Here is a 4,673-nt window from a genome sequence, read left to right on the forward strand (position 1 = left end):
GTTTCGTGCTTGCCGGGCCACAGCGACGGTGCCACGGGCGTGCGCTGGCATGGCAGGGACACGCGGAGAGCCAGGGGGTGTTGGCCGGCGCCGGGTGGCGTGGCGAGAGGGCTAGGACCCTTGTTGGCCGCCACGGGAGGTGCAGCCACCACAGAAGCTCCCAACGCCGGCGAGGCTCGCTGCTACTGACGCCAGGAATCGGCCAAGCGTGCGTGCGGGGTGCTGGCCAGGGAGAAGAGGCTGCGTGCAACGCACCAGGGCGCACTGTGGCCGCGTGACCGAGTCTGACGAAGGAAGAAAGATAACTGAATCTCTGAACTTACTGAATTTGCAAAGGAATAGTGCAGCTCAGGTGTTCGACAGAATGTTTTTGGCCTCTAGAGATTTTTCCTTGAGCTGATTTTTGGTGGAGTGGCTTCTCATTGCTCAAGTAGGCTGCCTGAATTTTGGTGGAATTTTTGGGGGAGTGTAGATATGAATTTCATCAAATTTGGCAAATCTGGTCCAAACTTGCAGAGACTGAATTTTGAAAAATTTGAAAAGAGGAGGAGTGGATCAAGATGGTTCTGAGTTGTGGGTACAAAGGACTAACCAGGAGAGTTGGTTTGAGGTCAAAACTCAAATGAAAAAGGGTACTTGCTTTGAAAATCACCCAGGCTCCAAATAATTTTCAGAATTGATTTGAGAGGAAAAATAATTAGAATAAAATCCAAAACTTGCTTGGATTAGTTGGGACAGAGAACTTAGGTTGATTTCAAAGAGGAGGTGAGGTTTTGGAGGGGTTTTACCCCATGGGAACAATGCAAAGTCAAGAGTTTCATTTTAAAAGAAAACAAATTAAACTCCCAAAATAAATTTGAGAGAGAACCAACAGAGAAGAAGTTTCAAAAGATCAAACACCAAAGTTTGAAAAAAATAAAATCCTTACCAAAGCAAAAAGGAAGTTTTTTAAGTGGAAGGTCTTTCTGAAAAAGAAAATTTAAAAGGCCTCTTTTCAAAAACCACAAAGTTTTTGAGAAAAACCAAACTAAAATTTTTAGAGTGTCACAACACCCTTATCCGGGACTCCCTCAGTAGCCCCTGAACCAGGCTTCAATGACGATGAGTCCGGCACGCAGTCTTGTCTTCGGCATTGCAAGGCAGGTTCCTCCTTCCGAATACTCCAAGGTTATTATCGAACACGTAGGCCGTGTCCGGATCTGCAAGATGATCTTCACATACCCTAGCATAAATCCGTTCCGCTGGCAATCTTTATACGTCGTGCCCTTGCATCGTGGCCTGGTCCAATATGAACCGGCATCTCCTGCTCCACCTCGACTCGCGTTGCGAGGCAGTTTTATTGGCACATCCTGCCAAAGCAAAGATCGTGTTCCTCTTAATATGGGATCTTCATCAATGTGGGCATATGTGACCCCATGGTGACCGTTGGTATGGTTACACATATTTTAGATAAGTCTCAAGCGGTCACGCTGAGGACTCTTGGTATTCATCCCTTTTATAGAGGGGGTCAAGGCCTACGCCTCTTCTCCACCTCTCCTGGCCCTTCTCGCACCTCGAGCTCCAGCACTCAAAACCTAAGCTCCAACACCCCAGATCCCCCAGTATGTCCAGATCCGACACAACAGGCCGGTGGGTGGCCTCCTCGATTCAACAGGAGGACATCGCGAAGCTTAGGGAGGTCGGATACCTGACCGCCGATATCCAGCACAGGCTTCCTGCTCCAAGGCAAGTTATCCCCACTCCGAAGCCCAACGAGAATGTCGTGTTTGTCCCTCACATCCTCCGAGGCCTAGGCCTCACCCTCGACCCCTTTGTGAGGGGGCTCATGTTCTACTATGGCTTGGATTTCCATGATCTGGCTCCTGACGCCGTCATCCATATCTCGTCGTTCATTATTGTGTGTGAGGCTTTTCTCCATGTCAACCCACACTTCGGCTTATGGCTCAAGACCTTCAATCTGAAGCCGAAGATGATCGAGGGGCGACATGCAGAGTGCGGAGGTACCATAATAAGCAAGAACACCGATTCCCCATGACTAGAGGGTTCTTTTCCGGAAGTATCCGATGTATGGCAATGGAGGTGGTTTTACGTCACAGCTCCCAGAGCCACAAAGTGGGTAGCTTCCCCCGAGTTCCGCTCGGGCCCTCCGTCACAGTTAGCATCTTGGATCGACGCAGGACGGAATTATGGGCCTACTGGCGATGTGCCTGAACTGCAGAATCGTATACGGGAGCTTATTGAGAGGGACATAAATCTTGTCAGCATAATGCAAGTGATGCTAGTCCGGCGGATGTTGCCGTGCAAACGTCGACCTCTCCGGATGTGGGAATTCAATCTGGAGGGTCCACGGACTATTAAGCACTTCTTCAGCCTGAAGGTCGAAGGAATGTGTAAATTATTCTTCGGACCACAAGTAAAGTGTCCGAACACCCCCGAGGATGCGGGCCTAAGCTGCAATCGCCTAGATGCCCAAGTAAGTAACCTTAAAGCCAGACACTTCATTTATATTTATCATAACTATTATTCTAACAGTCCCTCCGCGGCTAGGAATGGCTCGATAAGGCGAACAGAATCAGGTGTCCGGCGCCACTTCCTGAAGGCTCGCCTGGTCCAACCATTGGAAAGATGCTGGACCGGGTGCTCAGCAAAATCCCTTCAGGGAAAGGCGAAGAAAAGGGCAGTGAAGCCGAACTTCACACGCTACGCATCCAGACCGGGAAAATTGCTACCCCTCCTATGGAGGATACCCGGGAAGGGGAGGTCAAAGCCTCCTCCCCACGCGGGAAGAAGAGGGCCACCTCCGAAGATTTGGAGGCGGAGACGCCCAAGCAAGGGAAGAAAGCATCACCAAGGGGCTCTGCCGCGACGGGCACCCTCACCATGTCGTGCCCACCAAAGGGCCATCCCTCCACCGAGCCGTAAGTTTATTCATTAATTCGAAGGTATGGTGTTACTCCGAGATCCATAACCGGGACTTCGTCCTTTGAAGTCCGGCGAACAGCTCTTCTCAACAGAGTTCGTCTTCGGGGGACCTACTTCCGGAGATGATGGAGAGTGAGACTCCACCCCCCTCTCCGCCTCGTGAGGCGGACGACACCGAGGTGTTGTCACGGAGGAGTCCGGACCTGCCGAAGCCGGAGGCTAACACGTCAGCCGCCCTGAGCCCGGAGCGTTTGGCTCCCACGAGGGGCGATGAGAAGGGTCCGGCACAGTTCAGTGTCCGGCCGGACATACTAACGGGCCGTCTAGAGCGAGCCGCACTCTCTGAGGAGCACCGCTCTTTAATGAGCACGGTGCTCACGAAGATTTCATCCGCTACCAGCGGTTTGAATGAGGCGTTTACAAGCCTTCTCAAAGGCTTTTAGGTATGTAGTGAAAAATGCACAAATTTTTGGTTATGAAGCGCGCGCTAGGTGTGCTCCCTATAGATAGTAGCCCCTGAGACTCTGGTTGCCCGCCATAGGCGGCAAATGGGGGATCATATACTAATGGCTGTGCCGTACATGTGCGCAGGTATACAAGGATCCGGCAGCCGACCAGTCTGTTGAAGTTGCCGAACTAAGGAGGCAGATCGGATCCATTGATGTCGATATCACGCTGGTGAGTAAACGGCTGGAGGAGTCATAGGGTATGTGCTCGGTTTCCCTTATTATGATGTATAAGAGGGGCATAATATTAATGCAATGTGTTTGCACTGCAGATGGTGCTGCTGCCATCAATGCCCTGAGGGTGGAACTTGTTCAAGCCAAGGAACAAGCTCGGGATAGCAATGTGGCTGCCCTAAAGGCGGCCAAAGAATTGAGAGCCGAACAGGCTGCTCATCGCCGAAGCGAGGAAAAGATAGCCGAAATGACTGGGGAGTTAAAAAATGCCGCCGACCAGTACGCACTCCTCGAAAAGGAGAATAAGGCTAGTTCGGCCGAGCTGGACAAGGCACTTAATGCCGCCAAGGAGATGCGGACCGAGATCCGGAGTATGCGGGAGGAGCTCCAATAGGCCAACAAAATCATGGCTGGGGTCTCATACTTACTGCAGATGAAGTTCTTGGATCCGAAGTATGCTTCCCTGGCTGGTCGCATGAGACTGCAGACGCATATGCAGACTTGGCGAATAGTACAGCTGACACTGTCAAGTTCTTCGAGGGTCAAGGCGATGAAGAAGTGGAGAAGCTTTCCTGGTCGCAGTTCAATGCTCCCACTTGCCGCTGCCGCTGAATGAGAAGGTGGCTACTATGGCGGAGCTCCACAGGTTGTCCGGGCTTGCAATGCGGTCTGTAATAGACCATCTTTGGCCAAAGGGGCCTAAGCCGGACAGCTATTTTGGTTTGGTGCAGCAATTCCTTGGGGCCGTGTCTCGAATTAACGTCATGAGGAGGTCGGCGTGCATAGAGGGTGCACAGATGGCTCTAGCCCGCGTTAAAGCCTATTGGACGGATATGGAGGCCACTGTAATAGCAACCCAGGATCCGGCGGGAGGCCAATATTCGGCCGAGCACTACATGGCACAAGTCACAGAAGGTGCCCGCCTAATCGAGGCGCAGGATTCGAGGAATGTCTTGTTCGAGTGATAAGTCGAATCATTGTAAAAAACAATGTTTATTTTCAATACAAGGCTATATTTATACTTTTTGCCTGAAAATATGATTGTGTCCCCTGTACGGCCGTTTTTATATG

The sequence above is a fragment of the Triticum aestivum genome, chromosome 3B (genome assembly GCF_018294505.1).
Source record: "Triticum aestivum cultivar Chinese Spring chromosome 3B, IWGSC CS RefSeq v2.1, whole genome shotgun sequence".
Lineage (NCBI taxonomy): Eukaryota > Viridiplantae > Streptophyta > Magnoliopsida > Poales > Poaceae > Triticum > Triticum aestivum.